The sequence below is a fragment of the Bombus impatiens genome, unplaced genomic scaffold (genome assembly GCF_000188095.3).
Source record: "Bombus impatiens unplaced genomic scaffold, BIMP_2.2 scf_1707, whole genome shotgun sequence".
NCBI lineage: Eukaryota > Metazoa > Arthropoda > Insecta > Hymenoptera > Apidae > Bombus > Bombus impatiens.
The window spans coordinates 153,275-177,896 of NT_178126.1; the positions used below are offsets into that span (position 1 = coordinate 153,275).

Sequence of the window (24,622 nt, forward strand, 5' to 3'; positions counted from 1 at the left end):
GGCAATTTCGTTGTGTTAGTTGACGCTTTCATTGCCGTACAGTGGAACTGTATTCGTTCGAACTGTAATTATTGGAACGAAATTATAGCTAGTGTCTAATTAAATGCACTCTTGCCGGTTGAATCTATTTGTTCGAATGTATAAATTATCTGTCTAAACAATCACGTTCGAAAGCCACGTTGATCAATACAAATAGAAAAATACGGCAAAGCGATGATGTTATAAACATTGTTTTTTAAAGCTACTTTAGTATTTACCACTATTTATTTCGAACGTTTCCTTACAACGTCGATGAATTTGTACGAGTTGCGTCATTTGCTGTTTGAGAATTGAACGTTAATCGGGTGATGCAAATAGTGATGCAACGACGTTACCAATTAATTAATTAACAAGAAGCGGAGTTGGTCAGTTTGGTTTCTCGGAGTCTCGTATATCACGCATTAATGGAATAATGTATTAAAAAAAAAAGAAAAAAATACAAATTCAAACGTAATCAATGTCAGATATTTAGTTAATTGAGGATATGTCCGTAGTCCACAATTAAGTTACTAGATAAGTTATAAGATTAGATATCAAAATCTTCAAACGTACAAGATTAAAATCTTTAGATATTAAAGATTATTAACGTTTCTTTAAATGCTTCGGTTAAACTTTCCAAATTTTAACTAAAATCTGATTTAATTAAAATTAAAATTCTATTAAAGAAAGTCATCATATATTATGGTATACCAGTATATCAGAACCTGGCTAAATCCAAGACATTGTTTCTAAACGATATTGTATTCAGTAGCCATTCTCCACATCTGTAACCCTATATGCAAATGTACACTTCACTTACGAAATCTGTATGAATAAATATATCCGAGCTTCTGGCGGCGTGAAATTGGAACCGAAATTGTAATGCACTTTGATCAAACCTTTCGATTCACTAACAGACAAAAAAAAAAAAACATTCTGACACACTTCTCTCACGAACAGGCAACGGTATACTTTCAAGCCAGATGAAAAGAATCCGAACGACGAAAACAACGCGTTCCATCCAATTAAAGGAATATCAATGATCTTTATACATTTACTGTTACTTCCTCCCCGCTCCTTAAACGAACGAGCTTCTCCAGCTTGCGAATTGTGAAAGTGCACCTTTGAGAAAAACAAAGAGATCGATTCTCGTTCACCCTTGTTGGAATCTTAACGAGCTCTTAAGATTCTGAAGGACTTGAAATGACGAACGACGTATATAATTGCCAAAAAACGCGAGAAAACAATTTTTTAAATAGAAGGGGATATAAATTTTATACAGAGCACAGTTTGTATTATAAAAAGCTTATAATTATAAGCGTTAAAATAATTGAAGGATTCGTAATAAAAATGAGACTTGTTAAATTATTTGATCTTTTAAATAATTATTACGTATTTTAAAAATTATTATCCGAGTATTATTTTTCGATTGTTTATTGTATATGTGATAATTTATTTTCTTACTAATAAGAATATTATTAATATATTATCGATATACGGCGGGGACAAAAGTATTCGTACACTCTCTAAAACAAAATAACTTTTTTAAAATTGCACCAATTTTTTTTTTTTTTTTTTTTTTGAGACGTTATAAGCATTAGTTTACTAGATGGTAGTAAACAATATTTTGAAAAAATTGCAATTAGTCGGAATTGCTAAGAAATGGCAAATGGTCACGTTTTACAACTCTTTCATTTGAACCTGAACGTGTAAGGAACATTTGAACAATACGTTTTATAAATTTATGTCAGTTACATACACACTGTGAATCGAATCGTATCATCGCATTGAATATATTTATTTCTTGCATTTACATGCATTATTATTTTAATTTCTCCTTAGGATGTCACATGATCTCACACATCTTCTTTGGATCAGTGACAATAATACCACGCTTGGATCTTTGAATTAATTTTTATCATTTATTAATGTCTAGATGTTCGCGGAACATATGAGAGGAAGTTTTTCTAAAATGTTTCTGTTTCTAAGAAGTCTCATCTGGTTTTCACAACGTTTTCCTTACTATTAAAGGAACATGAAATATTGCGTTAATTCCTATAAAATGTACACAGAATAAATATTTTATAATCATATTGAAGTGGAATAAAGTTTGTTGAATTAAATACAAATGGAAATTAGAATACAAAGTTTAATAAAAATGCATTCTCTGAATTTTATTTTCATAAAGTTTTCTTGTTTATTCTGTGTGTTATAACAGTTAGCAAGAAGTTACTTATTAATTACAAAGACTCAGTTATATCAGTGAATATAAATATGCAATCAAGAAGAAGGAGAACAAGAAAAGTTTTTGATACTTAAGTAGATTTATTTGGATACAGCCACCATAATGACTGCAGAGCTGTCAAAGAGATAATATTTCGCAAAAGCAACTCAACTGAAAACTTATCTCTCTTATTATGTCACGATCAATAACATCTCAACAGAAGTTTTCTTTTTTTATGGTAGTACCTATATGTCGGTTTATCAAGGTATACTTGTACGATATTACTGCGTGTTATTAATCGTTCGTTGGTCCACACATGAATACATTTGTCACATTTGCACGCATAAATGTCATACAGTGAAATCTTGATTATTAGAACATTAATTATCGCTCAATGAAAAATTATGGGCGACACGTTGTAAGTAAAATTGCGAAAGGATAATAAAATAAATCATTATATCTTTATTTAAAAGTTCCCGTTTGATAATAATATCTACGAAATAATTTAAAATTATGTCTCGTATAAAAAATGTTCGCATATGAGAAATTCGATTATTCGAATAACGCGTGCCGCGAATATTTTCCATTTCAATTATTGGTAACAATCGAAAAACGAAGAATTTAACAAATATCGAATATAATAATAGCAATTAATGTTCCTGCAGAAAGTCGATCAAAAATCCCTGTCCTTGGCTCCACATTGCTAAAAATAAAAATTATCAGAACAATTACAGTGAAACAACCATAATTACAGTGTTTGCCTCTCGTAAATTGAAAGGCCATTACTGTTTGGTAGAAATAGCCGGTGTAAAGGCAAACAGCTAACAGGGGAAGAAGCAAAAAGAAAAAAGAAGTGCAACGAGTCGTGGCCGGCGTTTCTTATCTCGCCATTTGCCGTGAAACGTAACGCGAACCTTTGACATTCACTTTCTAACGGAACTAATGTGCGCGTTGATATTGTGAAAAATCGATGCTTGAAAATATGCGAACCGAGTCGCCAATGGTTAAGCAAAACGGAAAAAATGATTGGGAAAGGTAGAACGGGGTGGAAAGGCTAGTGGTAGTTCATGATAAGAAAGGGTTCGATAACTCTATATATATACAGTGGCTATAGAAAATATTTGCACAGCAGATTCTACGTTTCAATTTCACAGTAGCAAATTTTTGTACCCGTACAAAAGCGCTACTAATAGAAATAATTTTTATAATCACTATAAGTTTACAAATAACAAGCTATTTGTAAGATCTTTTTTATACATAGTTCTATATCTGGAAATTTTATAGTGACTTGTATAAATATTTTTATGTATATCTATATTTACTTTTTTTTATATATTCTAAATATATATAAAACATTATTATTCTCTTCTCCTCATAGAAAGATCTTTCTTTTTACAAAGCATATTTTTGGGGGGATTCTTATGAATAAGACATGGCTTACTTAAATTTTGATCGCTTTTACCAAGAACAAATATATATTTCGTTCAGTTAATTATACAGTAATTTAATAAAGTATGACGTTATATACAACATTAAGTATAGAAGAATTAGTACAAAAAAAGCTAAGATATAAAAATAACTCTAGAATTGACACATAATGATTATCCATTTATTTTCGATTTAAAAAAGGAAAAGAGGAAGAGTATTCGATATAATAATTTTTGCATAATTTTAAATACTCTTTTCCGTTTCTTGGAAATGAACTGTTTTTCTATTTATTACAATATTTGTAATACGTGTATTAAAACAGGACGAATTTATGTTACAGTACAATATAATATTTTTACGTGCAGTAGTACATCGTGCACAAAGAAGAATAAAAAAAAAGGCAATTTCGGAATGAGATACAAAAGCGTATCAGGCGCGTAAAAAGTTATTTCGTGTCCATAAACACCGGTTAGCTTCACGCATGAATGTAAAGTGAACGTGCTCAAGCAGTAAACCGCGGCTCACCCGTTAGATTCGCATTCTTACCGAGTACGCGAGTCCTAGTTTTCTGACTCTCACCCACAACAGCGTCGAGAGCAGATTCCAGAACAGAATATATACTGTATCCTGTCTATCCTATCCTATGCTATCCCTATCCATCTGTCTGCGATCGTTCAAAGCCGAGCTGGAACGTATGTACGTATCACGTGTACGAATGGCGTCTTTCGAAAGTATCCTGAACGATTGCTAACTTCTTCATAGATACCGTAGATATACAGTACTCGCAAGTATCAGTCTATTTCAGACAGAGATCTCTACAATATCCTTTTTATTACTTATCTTTTTTTATTTGTTTCTCCAATATGATTGGAGAATAATTATTGTGTAACATAAGTTTGTTTCATTTTCAGATATCACTAATTTATGTATGATACTTGATAAAGTAATAAGACTTTATTTTTTTCTTTTATACATATACTTATTGTAAAATGAATTTTAAGACCTTTATGATGGAGAAATTGTATGTTTACCTTGTTCTTAAAAATTTATTAGTAGAAGAAGAGATTATGAGAAACAGATATATATTGTCCTAGCTTTTCTGTTTTATTATATGTCTTATTCCTTTCTGCCTTGTATAATCAATTTCTTTAACCATATTAAATGATCTATGATGATTCTTACTAGCAGGGCCAAGTAACTTTCAAGAGCAAAGTATAACTGAATTTTCTTCTTGTAGGTTAAAAATTAATTTCCATTCTTGTTTACTTCTGGATAAAATGAAATGAGGAATCGTTTTTTACAACATTTACCTTTAATTTTGACGTAGATGATGATTGAAATGGTGATTTGATGAAGGATTTTAATCAAGGTGTTTGGAACTTCAAAATATTGAAGCGTTAAACATTTTGAAGGCGACTAATATGTATAGAATTCTTAATATTAATAAACATTTTCATGATTTATGGAACAAGTATCTGGATTCATTATCATGTCATTATCTTCTCTACTATAGTTTACTTTTTATCTCATAAATATTATATTCATTAAAAATGTTAAATGAAGAAGACAAGATAATACGCTTTGTTTATTCCATCACATAAAATTTGTATCCACAAAATAATTATTGCGAAACCAGCAAATATCTATAATTTAAAAAATGACGGACTCGAAAAAGTTAGTTTCATTATCTGTTGAATATTGCTTCGGTTGTAAAAATTAACATGCCTATAAAACTTCAATAAAAAAAGGTACATGTTTGTAAAAGACGTAACGAAAAAGAAAAAATAAAGGACATTTGCCTAGACGCCAAAAACATAAAGTCTGTCGTTAAACCTGTGCTCTAAGAGATGCAATAAAACCTCATGCGATAATCGAATAATCGAGGTCATATTTTATGTTTAAAACCGAGTACAATATTTACACGCAGATAAATGTTACATGACAATCAAAAGCATTAAGATAATAATACGAAATTAATAATATCAGAATGATTGAAATCCGATTGTTAACATTTTATCAGTGTAGAAAAGATGACAAAAAGTGTATCAGACGAGTTAAACTGTTTCTACATTATACGTTCGTCCTTTTCAACCTCACTCTAATTAGAACTTACAATTCCAACTTTAGCTTAGCTTAATCTTAATGGCTAAAATAAATTGTTCAGCATTTGTATCTTTTTTCACCGTACTCCATATGGAATTTACACTTTATTTGGACTTCACACACTAGAATTTACTTCAACCGGTAGAAGAATCGTTTTTCACTTTCTTGACACTTTAACCGTTTAGCATTACAACATTTCAATTATGATGCGTAATCTATAACAAAATTACATCGTTGGGAAATATTTAAAGAGCTGCTATAAAATTGTATTACAAAATTAGCAGCTGTAAATATTGTTATGTAATGTGAACACGTATATTTTGTAAGTGTATTACATATAACATATACAAGATGTGCGCGCTATTAATTCTCAGAGTTTTTCTCGTAAAAGATAAGTACGAGGAAAAAATGAAACAGGAGAAAGATGAATAGTTCGAAATGAGCTATGCACATATTCGCGTTAATATCTTTTCGTAAGTGCAAAACCTATGGGCATTTTGCAATCGCAGGAATTTTCTTAAATGGAAACCTTTCTTTTTTCGCATACATTCAATCCTCTCGTCATTCCACGAAAAGAAAAGTATTACAGTAATACAGTCGAAAACTGATTAGTCTAAAAGATGTTTCAACTTTAATTAAGATATGGAAAGCAAAAAAAGACGAAGCGCAGTACTCTTGTATTTATGTCTTCGTTGCTTTACATGCGACAAATTTTGGATAAAAAAGAAAAATTAAAGATAAAATATCCTTTAAACTAATCAGTTCTCGACTATACTACCTTAATACTTTTTTCGTAGAATGACGAAAGAATTCGATATATGCGAACAAAAAACGAAAGCTTCCATATAAAAAAATATTTTTCCGTTTGCAAAAGAAATATCATCGTAAATACGTCCACTTTTCGCCATTCATCTGTCATCTTTTTCATCTTTTCCTCGTACATATCGTTTGCGGAAAGAACGCTGGAAATTAATAGCATGATCGTATACACAAGATACACAATTTACAAGTGCATACAAATAACACATATCCACATAGAATTTACATCCTTCTCCTTTGAAAACATCTGAAAACTTTGCCTACTTCCGTGACTTATCATATCAACGTCTCCATCGCCAAGTCGACCACTCTTTCTCGAAGAAAATCGTCTCGATATAGCATATAATCGTTAGTTCGATCCGTTCGCGAACAAACGAAAGAAACAATCCCCATACTCTGGCCGTAGCGAGGCACAATGGTAGCAAACGTGTAATCGCGGTGTCGAGCACACGGCAATGGGGCAGAGGAGAGAACCACCGTTACTCACTCTTACTTCTGCCGGGTGAACGACGAACGGTTCTCCCGATCGGATCGTCGTAGCACACTTTCGCAACGCAGGATGCGCGCGAGAGACGCCAACGGGATCCGATTCAATTGAAATTCAATTACAAAACTATTTTCGAGCCTTGACTGGCCTGGATCCCCTGAAACCGGTGTGTCCTGTGTGCAGGGCCGAGAATCCTTGTCACTTCCCCCTCCACCCCTTCCTCGTAACCGCGAGAAAGGCATAGCTCCGAGGAGAAAGTATTCTTATTCCGCTCGTAGGATAGTCTGCCTCTGGTCTGCGCCTGACCGATCGTCCGATGCTTGTCGCAATTTCTATCCTAAACGGAGATACGCTGATCGAGCCGACCCGGGAATCCCGGTTTTCGAGAGTTCTCTGGCGCAAAGGATTTTTGTTGTATTCGGTTGTTCAGAAAATTCCTGACATTTCTGACAGATAATTACCATAATTACTGTAGCAGGTTGTTTGAAAAGCTCTTGGCATCTTTCGACGATCGCTACACGTATCTTGTCTTGTATTCGATGAAATCGAAATTATTTATTCTTAGGAATTATTCATTCCTACTGAAATATGAAAATGCTAAAATTAAATACCACTCCTGATTGAAATCTGTTTAATTATAGATGTTTCGTATCTCGGTAGAACAGCTATGTCTCGTGTACCAATGAAGAGCATAGGTGGTACACGTTAAATGTTAACTGAGGTTAACGTAGGCCCGTTATCATTTGTTTTCACTTTTGGAAAGTTTTTTTTAATGATATTGAGCCTTTAAGGAGAAAATTGGCAATTTCTTCGACTTGTCATTTTTGTAGAAAACCAAAGGAATTATTAATGAAAGAAAAATTCCTCAAAAAATATGATATCAATCAGAAATATCAAATAGCATTAAATATTAGGTTGTCCGAAAAGTGTCTTTCTTTTACAGACACGTCTTTTACAACGATACATCTTTATACAAACATGAAACCTAATCTGTCAAATGTTGTGATAAAACAAAATGGATCATACGTAATTCGACAAAATGATATAAAACAGAAAATGTTGTGCATCCATTATTTCCTTATAAAACTTGAAGACTAGAAATTTTATTGTAGCAGGTTGAGCATGACGTAAAAAATGTTTTTTCGGAGACTGTATTATGTGTTAATTGGAAAGAAGAGGAGGTTAAAGAAAAAATAATATTATGACTAAAATGACTATCGTTTCTTAATACGATAAGAAAGTACGAATGTATTTCGTATTGAGAAATCCTTTGCCAAATTGAATAATCTAAAGTGGAAATTTTGCTTGCTTCTTAAAGATTCGCGGTGATAAAATTTACATTGCGTTTGTTATTGATAGAAATTATTTTGAAAAATATTCACCATTTCATCAATTATCATTTGTCAATTTCGTAATGGGTACTATAAAATATGCCACGTTCTTTGAATTCCACATATCTTGCGAATGTAGAGAGAAAAAAGATAGAATTCAGTTTATGTCTCAATTTCCTTATGTAAATTATTTTTCGAGCGAGAAATTACTATTTCGACATATTTCTTTATTTTGTATACAAAAAAATTCGATATGTAAAATAGAATTTCTTCGATCACGAAGTTACTCATAGTTTATCATACGAATTATAGCTCATCCTACTTTACAAGCAACGTAAATAACACGAATCAAGACATTTCTAAAAACCACCTACTCATCACTTTCTATTCGACGCTAGTAAATTATCCCATGCTTTACTTTCGATATATCATACGTCGCCACGAAACGCATGATATATCCATTAATATTACTATAACAAGAAATTTAATTTACCGTTTCCTTCGACAGACAAATTCCAAATTTCGAACTGAACTTCGAATATCCTCATCGTTGCTATATATTTAAAGACGAAGAAAATACCACTTCTACAGCTGGAATTCAATAATCTTATTTAATACGATTCAGTATCGAAGGAAACGCTAATTTTAAAAGTGAAATTAAATATCTGAAAAACTGAAATAAATAGAATTAAATATCTTTCGTTAACGATATACGAAAACGATATCACATAGAATACGAAGAATTTTAAAGTTAAATTATAAACTATCGTTAAAGATATTCAAAAATAGAAAAATGAAATATCTTCGTCGGCGGTATTCGCGAACGAGGTAAAGGAACGATTCCATGAAATAGTTCGATTGGAAAGCACGTGATCGGTCGAATGCAAAAGATCGCCGTAGTCGGGCTTCATTGAATTTCATTGGTCGATCACATTCAATCTCCGTACATCAGTTTTCGATGAGGAACAACGGGATTCGTGGCATTCTAGGTGCGGTGCCCGTTGTATTCACCGGCCGTTTCTATTCGAAACTCGTGCCGATCGGCGCGGTTCTACACGTTCCTTACACCCGTGCAAGCCTTCTTGCAAGATGAATGCTCGAGTACTCTCTCGATTCTTGGTTTCGTGCTAGGAATAAAATCGATCTCCATAGGTGTATTAAAGTCTAAATGGGAAAAGAATCTTCGGCCTTCGGTCGTTAATTCTACCACCACTATAAATAAAGGGAATACGGTGTGAATAGATCAGACGTGATAATGATATTAAAAATGCCGACGGAATTGTATATAGGAAGAAGTTTCAGTTTCACAACTTGTCGATTTGGTGAGGATAAAGGCAATCGTTCCATTCTTCGGATAATTGTGGGAAAGATATACAATTTGAAAGGTTGATACGAATTTAATAAAAATTCATGTCATTTACCTTCATAATCGTTTTGTGAAAGTTTGTAACCGGATAGCGCGAATTTCCATTAATTCGATATTTATTCAACTATAGTAAGAGTTTAGCGAACCACTAAGTACTGAAGAATGAAATATTAAGTTTTAAGTAATGAAAGAAATATTAGCAAAGAAACAATTCAATCTTAAAATTAAATAATCGTGATAACATTTTGTAGAAACGTTATATACATATATATGCATGTATTTGACTTTAAAGTTAAATGCTCTCGATGCTTAGACGATATTTTGGAAAAGTTTGATATATATTTAGTTTTGTAATGAAATATTCGCAATAATTAGTGAAAATTTTGTAATAACGTAAAATTAATCTTGTTCCCTTATGACGGTTGTAAATCGTATTTTTAAACTGAACATTTTATTATTAGGAATTATTAGGAATAGCGCAACAAAATGTCCGGTTAGTTTAGTAGATTTAAAGAATAAAATATAAGTAAAACGTCTAGTATATCTTTGTTCTCAGGAAATAAAAATTCATGGGCAATATATACGTATGGGTAACAGAAAAAATAATAAAAAATATTTTTCACAAAATTTTGTCATAAATAGATATAACACAACGTTTCTTTATTTATCTTTATGAAAGTGCCTTTTCATATATGTACACGTGTATTTTGAAATGAAGGCAAAAATGTAGAAAATAAGAAACATATATTTTAAAATACTTTGTTACTGCATAACCGTAAGCTTCAGCTTTTCAATGAACAAAAACAATTTCCTTTAACGTTTTATATAGATTCTTTATTTAAGAATTCGATCTGTAATAGCGAATACTTTCTGTTCATCGTATAAAATTAATTCATAACATTAAAATGCATTTTTATGCAATAAAACGATTGTTTCATGCGTTACGTATAAAATAGCCAATATCTCTAAAAGTACAAAAAATTTTAAGTTCCTTGTTCCAAATTTACAACAATAAGAAAAGAAAATCGAACAGTCCATAAAACGACTAATTGATACCTGCTTACATTATCATAAAAATAAAATAATTCCAATCGAGTTAGCGATTTAAATATAGGAACAGCATAAAAAATATTTCAAAAAATTGATATCACGACAATTAATCGGAAAAAAGTTACCTTTAGTGCATAATTAATGGGTACCAAAGAAGATAACAAGCCAATAATTCCTAAGATAACCATTTTCATCCGGACAACGATAGGCTATTAAAAATTAATTGACATCGGTAGCATTTCACTTTTATTTCTTTCGAGGCAAACGGCTAATCTTCCGTCATTTTTGTAATCAAAGTCGAACAAAATTTAGTCATCACGGATTCGAATTATTATACTTCGCCAATAAACACCATATAGGTACGTTTCAATCCACAAATTTCTGCACAATGATGATTTTTACCAGACTATTTATTAAATTAAATTTATAATAAAATTTATAATACATGATCATTAAGAGATAAAAAAATATAGCATGCACGAGGAACTACAAATGTATAGAAGAACTAAATACTAACAATAAGCGAGGAAACATACTAACATAAATACGTCCAAAATTTTACATTCTTGATTTATAATAAAAATTTTCGTAAATTGATTTTTTGTGACTTTTTCAACTCAAAATGATAATCTAATATTCTTATTTCATTTATTCCTATCTCAAACGTACGTGTTCCCATCTTAAACATTATTCTACATTTTTCATACAATTGTCTTTACTTCCTCTCTAGTTCTTCGACTGGATAAATTTTACATGAGCATTGCATCTGTAGAATTTGACGATCCACGGTGCAGCAATGATAAATTTTTATTGGTCAGTTGCTCGCCCGACCTGTCGACATTTATTACTGCTGCTATCTGGTACCGGTTCGTGGGCACGCGGATTGCAATGCGAACCAGTATCGAGAGATGAAAGGAAGGAACGGAAGGCTATGTTAACGCGTCGGGGGCGACAATAATAGAGTTCTGCGTTTCGATTTATTGTAGGCTGGCCGTTAGCGGCTTGTAATTTATTGAAGTGGAATATTGGAATTGTTCGAGTAGCCTTTGACGCCTCGACTGATCGATATTGCTTGCTTGCTTGCTTCGTATACAGCTTATTCGTTTCGGCTTATGTTAAGCAACTAAATGAATTTTATCGTTGTTGTTCTATTGTTTAGTCACGTCAACTATTAGGTTTGGGCTATTAGCGACTACTTTTCTTAAAACAACGTACACGTACGTTCTCGTTTTTCGCTAAGCTGTGGCAGTCTAAAGGCCGGTCTGCACTAGCAGAGATTTGTATGTAGACACGTATTCGTAGGCAATTTTATTTTCCGCGGGAAATCCGCGGACAAAGGAAAACGAAATTCAGGTCCAGAGACAATCCGCGAGTAAGAATCTAGTGCAGACAGTTGTCGACAGACATGCGTTCGCCGTCAATCTATATACATTGTCCGATGAAAAACCTCGTAAAATGCACGTTCACGGACTTTGTCTTCACGGATTTTGTCTTCCATTAGAATGGAAGACGAGAGACAACGTCTGCGAGCAAATGTAGGGAAAATGTGTTTTTTACTCCATTTAGGAAGCAACGATCCCGCTGTGCGATGGTGAGATTTATGACGAAGCATTCGCTATTGCAGCAAGGAAAGGCGAAAGTAGAAAATTTGAAAATACATGCTGTTTGTCGAAATCACTGCAGAGTCACGTACCATCCATTCGTGGATATGTCGTAAAGAATTGTTCGGAAAGCGAACTTCAGTTCAACTTCATTTTTTTCAAAGGAATTGCACAGTTTTTAATACACTACTCGATCTGTCATGGCGTTTCCTATAAAGATTTTAACCTATGTATTTATATCGAAAAAAATTGCTTGGAAGGGTTGAAAAGCTTAAATCAAATCATTAAATTCTGGGTTTCTATAAAATATTAATAACCAAACGCATGTGTAGTATTTTATGGGAGAAAACTTTTTCATACATAATATTCATTGTTTATATTAAATGATATCCGGCTGCAGAAGTAGGTGCATGCATTTATTCTTCAAAAGTCAGGATTTACTGCGCTTCGTATTTGAGAGGAACTTCGACAATCCGCGTGTTCCATCTCCAACATATCTTCAACTCATCGATATCCCGAATCAACTCATCGAATTTACCCGAGTAGCCGGCACGCTGCTAGTGAACAAACGACATTGCCTGCGATCTACATACATCTTTTGGCGAGTGTAGGCGGGCAATGTACATGGACAATGTCTGTCAATGTAAACGCGCCTTAGATCTGCTAGCAAGGTATCGTTTGTGACAGTCATTGTAGTACAGTCGAAATCTATTTATTGAAATGAATTGTTAGTTAATGTCCGATTGATCGAACTTTTACCGGTTGAATTTTCTTATCTGAACGTGAGCTCGTATTATACGGTCGACAAATAATAGCGCGGAAAATTTGTGAGTTCCGATAAGTGGAATTCTAACACACTTAATAATAAATAGTTGCGTCTAATGTTTATTAAAACATTCATGTACATTCACAATACAGTCACGTACATGTAGGGTGAGCGACAACGAGTGTGCGAAGGTTGGATCTAGGGGGAATCGGCTTATGTGCGCTGTATTCACGTCATTCGGAGTATAATGCGCTCCTAATTGTCTTCATATCTCTCGTAGCAGGGAAGATGCGTCAATTTGAATATTTCATTCATACGTAATTTAATAAAATGGTACGATGGAAGTTAAAAGCTATTTTCAGGTTTGATCACACAAGCAATTTCCTTCTTATCGTTTTACTATAACGGCTTTGAAAGGTGTTTTAAGTGCATCCATGTACGAACCTATTTCACAGTTTTATAAAGAAATGGATTTAAAGTATATTATGTTGATAGAGAGGGTTGAAAAATTCTCGACGCGTATACACATAATTTATTACAAGTTTTTAATAAAAGATAACTAGAAAACCTGATCAAAAATCGTATTTTAGAAACTAAATGGAAAAAAGCAAAAGTAACTTAGGAACCTTAATTTCAAAATCGGAGCAAAAATCATGAAATTTGTGTATAGAATTTGAATTCCAACATTAACTCAAACTTACATTGAGCTTTAAGTACAGAGACCATAATCGCCCAGATATATCAGCTTGCTCCTACAACTTTTTGAACAATTGCAATCAAAAAATTTGAAACGCCATCGAAAAATCTATGTACTCTTCATCCGTACGAACGTCGTACTCTACTCCAACTGCATGCTCTTCATCTACACAAATATAGATACTTGTATAGGGAAAATAAAGCTCGTATGAGTTGTTAAATGCCCACGGAAAAAGATATCGACCTAAAAAACAAAAGCAGCAATAAAATGTTTGCAGAGTTCCACAATGTTTCTGCATTCTCCGCGTGTATCAAACCAAAGAATCATTCTGGCTGAAGTAAAAGTCTGAAGCAAAAGTATTCCAACAGCAACCGTCAATAATCCACCCAAATCTGAACATTCGTTACAAAACCTGCATATAATTCTCCGACTATACAACGTTATAACATCTAACATGTAAAGTTACCGGATAATAAACCGACTACCGAACCAGCCCGCCATTATATTTTAACTACCTACCAATATTTCACGGTTGAGCCATGCGGTTTCCCTCTCACTTGACAAGCGACCAGAATCTTTTTCCACCGCGGGGCGTGATCACATAGGTGTACCGACACCCGATTTACATGAAAAGAACGCGCGACAAGGAGCAGCGCGTGTACGCAATCGGCAGCGAGCGAGACCCGCGCGTCTGAATTATGCGAACCGTTGCACTGGCTGTTCAATAGAAGAAAAGAGAAGAAAGGAAGAGAAAAAAGAAAAAAATCGACTCGAGATTCGAACCTGCCGATCGCGTTAGGCCGCGTCGATTGAAAGTTGCCGCGAATTTTTTATCTCTGTTAATTATATTCCCTGCCAAGGTCTTTTTACGCTGTTACATTCCTCGCCGTTGCCAGCAACAAGAGGCTAAAGCCTCGTTCAGATTGGTTAAGTTGAGTACCTATTTGCTTGAATTTCAGTCGTTCGGAGCTTTAGTTTAGTTTTTAATTGAAACTCTAAGAACTTTTAAGAAGAAGAAATTATCGTGTTATTGTAATCCTAAACTTCGTCACTAAGAACCGATATTCATTTTATGAACAAAATTTAATCAACATTTCAATTTATTACAGAGAAGAGGACGAAAACTCGTACGAAATGTTTGTAACAATTTTCTTATTAAATCCTGTTAATTTACCTAAGTGCTTCATTATATTATTAAACGCAATACGACTAATAGGAATGAAGAAATTGTCAGGGAAGAATATTAAAAGCAACAAAGCCTTTTGAATTATACAAAGCTAAGTGACATGATTAGTGAGGATCACAGTAGGAAGAATATTTCAAATCAGGTAAATATCAGTCATGTAAATAAATGTCTTCAAGTTACGTGGATTAACCTGAAGGAGACGTTTTGATACGCGTGCACGTGCGACCAGTAACATTTTTCCTTCGATGAATCTAGTCGGGAACGAGTCTCGGCGATCGAAAGGACGATCCAAGACACCTGTTCTAATCGTCGATCTAAGGATCTAAGACTGGAGAATCGAGCGGCTCCGCGGGGTTAAATCACGACGATTCGACGTCGCTTCGTGGCAACCACTAGCGAAGGATAAGGAACTCGTCCTGCGCGAGACCTTTCACTCGCTGCACAGATTACGTTCAGCTGGTCAGGTTCATAAAGAGATTTATCGATCTCTCGATTTATAAAGTCGCCGATTTGCCACCTGTTCGCTGCCATACTGGACACACTGAAAAGGTGGTTAGTGGAACTTGCTTTGATGTAGTTGCTGCTGGGATTCTTGGTTGGGTTACTCGCTTGTTCCTTGATAACTTGTGATCGAAAGAATGAGAAGAATACAGAATATGGTTCAATGAGTTCAGGATTAACGCTTTAACCCTTTGCTTTTTATGGCTGAGTTTAATTCGTAACGTGGATTATATAGTTGTAATTCGACAAGGATGAGTTATATTTACGAAAGAATTTAGTTTGAAAAACTTCGATATTTCTACGTGTAAATTTTAAGCTCAATTTCAAAGCTAGCAAAGTATCAGATCTAAATTTTGTCCATACAAAGTTTAACACTTCGTATATGATACAATGTTATAACTATATCGTGCATAATTGTGAATACACATAATACGCAAAAATATGTAAAATATTCAAAATACGATAGTCGTTATTGTTAAAGTAATACTATATAACGTTTTATTAAATACAAAGTTTATTTAGAACAGAATAACTATTTTATATATAAGATAATAACTTGAAATATTCACGAACAACGCTCTATTCTCTGGTACATCTCAAACAGAAATGAATTTGTTTTATTGAACATTCATTTATTCAACACGTACGCGATGCGCTCGTCTCATGGCGTTTTCCTTTTGTCTTCTTCTCTTTCATTCCTCGCTCGTACAATACAGATGTACATACATCTATTTTCTAACAACTATACCTTTTATCGAGGTTCCATTATTTCGAATTACGTTCGTGAAAGTATGAAACTGCATAAATATTTGCGGTCTAGTTACAACAACAGATACTTAGTAACTACATTAAAGCGACTAAATTAAATAGCCACTAAACAAAATCTTTGGATATTAAGTAATTGTTTTAGATAATTTTGCGAAAATTTCCAGTGATGTTTGAATAGAGGGAATTATCAGTTTACAATCCTCTTATTTAGCTACTGACTGATTCATATGTTGAAGGTTTCCGGTTGAAAAAGAAGAAGAAATTCAAGCAATATACTTTATGTGGAATATATGAATAAGTTGTGAATATACATCAAAAATACAATGAAATGTGATATAAATTTGGAAGGAATTGTAATGCGACACAGAGCATGCTTATGTTCAAAATAAAAGATATAATACAACTGGAAATAAATAATACAGCACGCGATTAAATGTTGAATTTTTATTATACACATAGAACTATTATTCACACAAGTTTCCTACTCTTCTATTCTTCCTATTTCCTATTCTTCTATTCTATTCTGACAACTACAGTTTAAAAGGAAATATAGTCCTATCACGATAAATCCTCAATTGACACGACCATCCATCTGTAGAGATTTAAGAAGACATTTATTAAACCATAGATGAATGCAATCATTTATTTGCCATCTGCTCTCGGATAATATATTGTAAAAAGGGCAGTAGAACTTCCTCAAATGCACGTTGATACCAAGACGACATTACCAAGAAAGTGAAAGATTATATTTAAAGAAAACATATAACATGGTAAGCGTCAGATCTAGAAAGATGCACGAAGACTTTTATTGAGTTTTTGATTTATAAAATCACTGATGAGCCACCTGTTTGCCAATAATTGCACAGTAGAGATGGCGATTAGTGCAATTTATTTCATCATAAAGATTCTTGATTGTCTTCTATTTCTTTTCTCTTCGAGCAGTTCTCACAATCTACGACTAGAAAACGGTAAATGAATTATCTGAATTTTGTAATTCTTTAATTCTGGAATCTCAACTACCACCGTTTAATTTTTACTAACAATTGATGTACATATAAAAATGGATAAATTAACGAAACAATATCGGACATAAAGATGGCGAGGTAAATAGTTCTTCGATATTAGAATTACCAACGATAAACGTATAGCGAACTATATACACATTTCTATTAAAATAGCCATGATAATTGGCTTACAAGGAAAATTGTTCATATTTTTCATCGAATATAACATCGTGAAAAATCTACATTAATATAAATTTGCTTGATCTTTACGAAGAGTTACAATCTAATTAATTAATTTTTACAACGAATTAGAAAACATGTCAGTTTAGACGTTTTAAATAATTTCTGTTCTGAGGAACATTGAATCAATGAAATCATGCCTGACGGAATATTTCTTAAAAATTAAATCAGTACGCTCAGCATCCCTTATCGAATTCATCATCGACTTGTCCTCAAAGAATGAACACATCCAAGTTCGGCGTTGCACCTCCGAAAAACTTGATCCGTGAAAAACAATTCGGCTCAGTCTCGACGCGTTCCGCATGAAGAGACCGTAAATTATCCACGAATCGAGACGAGATTTATGCCTTTCGATTCTGGCCCGTTAAACGTGTCCTGTTAAAGCGCGAAAGAGCGTACCGATGACGGTAACCTACCGACAGAGATTATATCCACGACGACAGGGCGAAGCGGAAGATTTATGACCAGCTTTTTATCCAATAGGATATGGGTGCTTGGAAAAACGATCCGCTCGATGTGTTTCACGTCGAAAGAGGTGTGGATTATTTCCGCGCGGACAGGTTGCAATGAGATTTACACAGCTGCTCTCTGCCCTTCATTCAATAATACTACCGAACGCGTATCCTCGAGATTCTCGAATAAATCGAGTTGAAAATAATTCCCTGAGACTAAGTGGATCGTGTTAAGATTAAGGTGACGGCGGCACGGTGCCCTTGAGTGGATCGGTCAGTATCGGCGTAGGATTAAAAAGCTGAAACCGCGAACGATTTTCGGGTGTCAAATATAATTTCGTCGCTGTAACAGGTTCGAGTAAAAATTCGCACCACGACCGGTTTGCCTTTTCGTCGAGCGGTGCTCGGTTAGAAAGTTATCTTGCAAATGGTTTAATTATTAAATACCGCGTGCTAAATCAATCGCAGAAATGATTAATCGCACGATTTTCCTCGCGTTTTAACGTCACGTTGAGTCACGTCGACGTTTTCGAAACGGTGAACTGATTTTCACGTAGATATAAGGATAATTTTCAGTGGAATTTAACAAAGATTGTGGTACTTGCAAGGATATCGACTGACTAAAATGTAGAATTTTTCAAATTGATTAGTTTCGCGAGGGAAACGTTCTGCTGTTTTTCATAGCAAGTTGTTTTTCGTATTGCTAAACTTCACATTTTTAGAGAAGCTGTTAACCGTTTAGAAGCGAATGCAAATTCTGTGATAAGTAATGCTCTTAGACCATCGATGATTGTAAATAACAGAAGGTTCGAAAGGTACAAATGTATGTACGTGGTGAAAGTCCAAGGAGTAGGTACTTCCTCTTAAAAATGTTATGCAAATTGTATATTGTAATATGAAAACATTAATACTGTGACCTTTAAATTCATAAATGTAATTCTTTTCAAATAACTCACCCATTAAGAAGTTGAAGCGTAAGTTGTTGAAAGTTATACCTGTGTGGGTACAAGCGAAGGCGTTTATTTCTCTTCTCGTTAATAGAGTACTCTGAAGAATAATTCACGAATGAAATTTATGTAAATTCTATGAATAATATTAAGAAGTAAAATTTCAAGATGATTTCCTTTGAATTAATTAATGAATTATAATTAAAAAGTGAATTAATAATTAATGAATTATAATTTCTCGGTATTACTTCGTGATGTATATATATTTAACTATGTAATAAACTATTACAAATTGTTTTATATAATTCTATCTTTCAACGTATTATCTTATCTTTGTTACAACGTTTAATAATAATATCAAGTATTAAATAGTAATGTTCATGAAAAATTAAAACTAAGCTACTTGATGTTATTTTAAATATAAAAATTATAAATTTTATAGATTATATAATCGTTGGAATAGATTCATTTAATCGAAACTAACTGATCATCGTATTTATTCATTTACGTAACACGTAAATTTTATTCTTAATCTGGTTCCAAGGTCCGAAATACACGATATCGTTGCAGCAAACAGTTTACACGCTTGGAATAAAACAAACTACATATTTTATCGATTTGCCTGCTTGCAATACTTTGTAAACGTGCAAAATATGTTTTACCGTAAATCTGTTATCATGAAAACCAAGAGATAATTTAAAAACGAACCGTGAAAAACACTTTACCTTTTTGATGGTATCGCTCATACGAATTCCATGCATCGTTTATGCACTGTTCCTTTCGTTTGATACACAATTTGTTTTCGCGTTGCCGTGACCAGACATAAATAAAACAAAAAGCCAGATCGTAATCTGTACATAAAAGAAATATACGCGCTCTTTTGTATGCAAGTGTAATTGATTTTTATGCAATCATCCTTATTCCGTACTCATTTTCTGTATATTATGCACCTACATATGTGACCACATATAACGGCTCGTAAAAATATTTGAACATTTACCATAGAAAATTTATATATATATATATATTGCATATATGTTTCTGTTTTATTATTATTTATAGTTTGCAGTAACTGCCAGGATTATAAGCAAAACACATTTTTGTATAAATGAGATACACACATGCATATTCTCCTTTTTTTCCTAGAGACATTAGTAGTTACTCTTTGTTTAAGTCATTAATAGTCTAATGAAATTTTCAAATATTTTCTATAACACATAGACGATATTCATAAAGGAATTCTGCATGTGTTCGAATATTTTCATATGTATACGTAAAACTGATTTATTCGCTACAAATAATCAAATTATATTTCGTAAGGAAAATATTTTTAATCAGTCGTATACAAATTACTGTGGCTCGTTAATTTGGAAAATTGTGAACTACACAATCCCTGATATTTATTCCTTTCGGCAATTTGTTCTTGCATACTGAATTAGTCGTATTAGTGTACCACTTGGAGAGTAAGGTTAAATCATTTTCATGGAAATTATAATTAAATTCAATAAAATTATTAATATATGTCGGTTGTAAAGTATTACATACAGATATCGAAGTTTTTAAAAATAATTCAAGTGACTATGCAATGGAAGAAATATCTCTTTATTGTGTAGGTGGTGAAAGAATTTCTGCAACGTACAAAGGAAGAAGATGTCGCAGCAATTCCGGAGAACATTCCTGCAATAATATGACAGATAGTAGAATTCATCGACGGTGAGTAGAATTTTACTCTCAGTTTTGCTGAAGATGCAATGAAAATGATTATTGTTCGTATAAAGTGCGTGTAAAATATACATGTGTGTGTGTATGGTTAATATTTTTAAATTTATTATGTTAAATTATGTCGAGTTAATGGATTACACTCTGTGTGTGGATTATTAGTCATTTACAATGATAGTAAAAAACAATCACAGTGACAAACCATGATGAGTAAATGTAATATGAATTATTACTAAGAACGAATTGAGATCTAATCTTTTCTAATACTCAAAAATATATTAAATAGTAAAATAAATAGAATTTTATTTAATATTGGCAAAACGATCGGTTCCTCGATATCCAACGACTTTTTATTATCTCCTAACGATAAGAATAAATTACCTACTTGAAATTCTATTTTATCTTATTCAATTTTTTATTAAATTGTTTGAAATAAAATAAAATGCGAATAAGACCAGTGAAGGTCGTCAACGAGCATTCTAAACTAGAAGCGCCAAAAAGATAGGATTTTATATATATTGTTCCGATAAACAATATAATATACCGATTTAGTATTTTATTAAAAACTTCAGTTCCGGTCCATTTGTTTTAACGTCTGATAACAATTCACGCGCTTCTTTAATTTTACCCGAATCGTATTAGGTTGTCCGAAAAGTTTCTCTCGTTTTATGAGGAAATAAGACATAAGACAAACAACATTTTTTGTTTTATATTATTTTGTCGAATTACGTACGATCCATTTTATTCTGTTGAGATAAACACCGCGACATTTCACAAACTTGGTTTCACGTTTGTATGTACTGTTGTAAAAAACACGTTTGGGAAAGAAAGACACTTTTCGGACAACCTAATATTAACATTTACCGTATCTACCAATAATTCAAATACTAACGAAGCTTCACTTTCTCGTTAAACTATGTATCGTTTATAGAAACCCCCGGATCATTTTATTTATGTTCTTGTTGTATCAATACACGTATCGTCAACCAGACTTTTAACTGTTCCAGGTTTATTTTTTAAAAAAAAGGTAATTAAACGATGTCATCGCTATAAGGAATACAAATTTATGATAATCTGATGAAAATTCATAAATTTCTTCAAGTCCTAACTGCACAAAATAACATCAAACTTCACTAACTTTAAGCTCAGTTTTCTCAGTTTACAAACTAGAAACGTAGACATAAAATCATTAAGAACTAATACGATGGTATGCAGAATTTCGAGACAGAACTTTCCAATCAACCTACTATTCCATTTCTCTATTCCATATTTTTCATTTCTATCAAACTATTTTCTTCATCGTGAACGAACGTTTTTTTGCGTTGGTTCAGAAGATTCTCAATTGAATCTACCAATAATTCAAATAGTCGCGCTATATCTGAAATCACGTGGAACTCATACAAACGTTCAAATTGTATTATAAACATTCGTATAGAATTCTGTCGATAGAATTTCCCAATTCACGTGTTACATCTCCTACGTACCCTACATGTTATCCAATTTTTTTCATCGTGCCTCTACGCTTTTCGTTGAACACAAACGCTTTATCGTTCCCCAGGCAACCTAGACGAGCAATCAACGAGATATGGAAACTGTTCGTATCACGTTGAATCTTGATGGTATCGTTATCGATTGGCCGCTATTAACTCGGAACGACGACTGACCGATAGAATGCACTTAACGCCCCGCGTGAAAAGTGAAAGAGCTTTGGGGCGGCCGTGACTTTTAGCCGCGCAGCTGCTCGAAACGACAGCGATCACGATGACAATGTTTTCATTAGCGTGTTAGCCATATCTCCTTGTCGAGCCGCGATCTTGTCAGCAGGATATAATTCAAAGTTGGAAAGATGTGTAATTTATGACGTAGATCGTCGTATCTAAAGCAGATAGAAGAGACACGAATATTGAGCACACGATGTTTCGCTGTAAATCGTTGCGTGTGAATACCTGTTGTGGTTCGTCGCGTCGTCCAGAATGCTGATTATTAATCTAACTAATTAACCAGATTATCAAACTGCGGATTTTTACGCGAGTTTGTTCAAATTATTGTCTAAAATTAAATGCATAAATGCATAAAAATCCATCAATTATATAAAATCTGGCTGATTACTAAATAACATAAGTAAAGACTACGGATGATAAATTAAAAAATTTGTTAACAAAAGTAAGAAATAATAATGCTTCTGTGATATGTTCTTTCTTTTTTTGTTCTTTTTTATCGAAATGCAAACCACGACGATTTCAGGATTTTAAATAGGCAATTTCCGACTTATAGGTAACGAATTAATTTACATATTGATATACAATAAATTAATATTACGTGGTGATCGTTGAAAAAAAGCAGAATACGGAGGGGAAATGCTTTTGTGGCGTTATGAAGATAACGTTAATCAAATTTGTGTAGATTAAAAGCGTATAAGTTAATAGATATCATCCTGTGTAGAAGGTAAATTAATCGAACAGTAATTAAGGTATTTAATGGAAATACTGATTAACGAAATGAACGAAATTATTATAACGTAACGTGAAATTTAATATCAAATTTTCCCAATTTACTACGAATAATAGAATTCTCTATCATCAGAATTTGTATTTAGTGTAATAGCATTATGTTATTACGTTTCACATTGCCAGTATGTTTCTATCACGACAATAAAATCATTAATTGAACGAAGCTATAGCATAACAAGGTTATTTTCATTTATAACAGGAATACAAAATTTGTATACTTGGAGAAAATTGTAACATTGAACATGACTTAAAGAATAAACTTAATAAACTTAAAGAATTTGTCACGATTCCTCTGGCAATAATCTCCACGTCGTATTTTCAATTCTACTGTATCCACGTATTCTATCTATTTCAGAATTATTTTCATACGCGTTTCTTTCATATTTACAAGTTAAATCTCAATGGTATATTCTCACGATTTTGCGCGTCCGACGTTCGAAGCGAGAAAGCGCACGTATTACAATCACGAGAATTCGTGATTCGCGTTTAACAGAAGGAAAGTCAACGAAACTGCTGGCAAAAAGAGGATCAAATGCTTACACCATCGGAATCTCGCACGGGGACGTGCGAAACAATTGTAAAAGATGTATAAAACAAGCTTCTTGCATTGAAATAGAATTTGCTTTCCTCTTATTAATCAATTTTCAAATATATATCCAATTTAAAATGAAATTTCATCGAAGAGAAAAGTTTTGGTAGAAGAATTGAATTGCTTATTGTTTTATTTAATATTCTAAGCAGCTTTAAATATCACGGAATATTGAAAAAGATTATAATTTTTGCATGAAAATTGATTTCTATTATATTAGATTACGTTAGTTTAATTGAAAAGAAGAGATTTTTTATATAAAAGTTCTAGATCTGTAGATTTTGAGATTGTTTGGAACGATGTGAATACATAATTGTGAGAGAAGCAGAAGAAGGTTTCCTTTTGACAGAAACTGCATAAAATCTGATAAAATATTTTCAAGTTTTAACTACGTACCATGTGAAATCAACGCAAACTGTATATGCCGTGTGCACGTGTGCCATAAACGCTTCGCTATGTTTACAGTATGTACTCGATTCTTGAGATATTATTTGTTTTGTAATTCAAAAGCTCGAATCAATGTATATTTGATAAAATAATATTTTTATCAAACATCTGCAGTTTTTATTTTATGGAAAAAAAACTTTAATATCAGAGTAATAAAATTAATTAGACAACAAACTAAGACAGTTCATAAAGATAGGTTATTTACTATTTAGATTATTTTTATCAATTTTATTATTTATTATTATTTAAAATTATTTAAAATTATCAATAAAATTTTTTCAAATAAATAAAATCAAAAAGTCGAACTATGGATAGACAAAAGCATTGTGAAAAATCCTTTGAAAAATTTCATAAAATTTATTAAATGCG

General features: G+C 32.8%; 1 protein-coding gene across 5 annotated transcripts in view; it reads left to right on the forward strand.

Annotated features, from left to right (window-relative positions):
* The window catches only part of LOC100745394 (class A basic helix-loop-helix protein 15-like), a 292,682-nt gene that overhangs the window by 120,575 nt on the left and 147,485 nt on the right, over window positions 1-24,622 (forward strand). For all 5 annotated transcript variants that reach the window (XM_033324213.1, XM_033324210.1, XM_033324211.1 and 2 more), the window contains one exon: window positions 20,602-20,701. The gene's annotated coding sequence lies outside the window, so the exon portion shown is untranslated. The remainder of the gene's footprint in view (window positions 1-20,601; window positions 20,702-24,622) is intronic.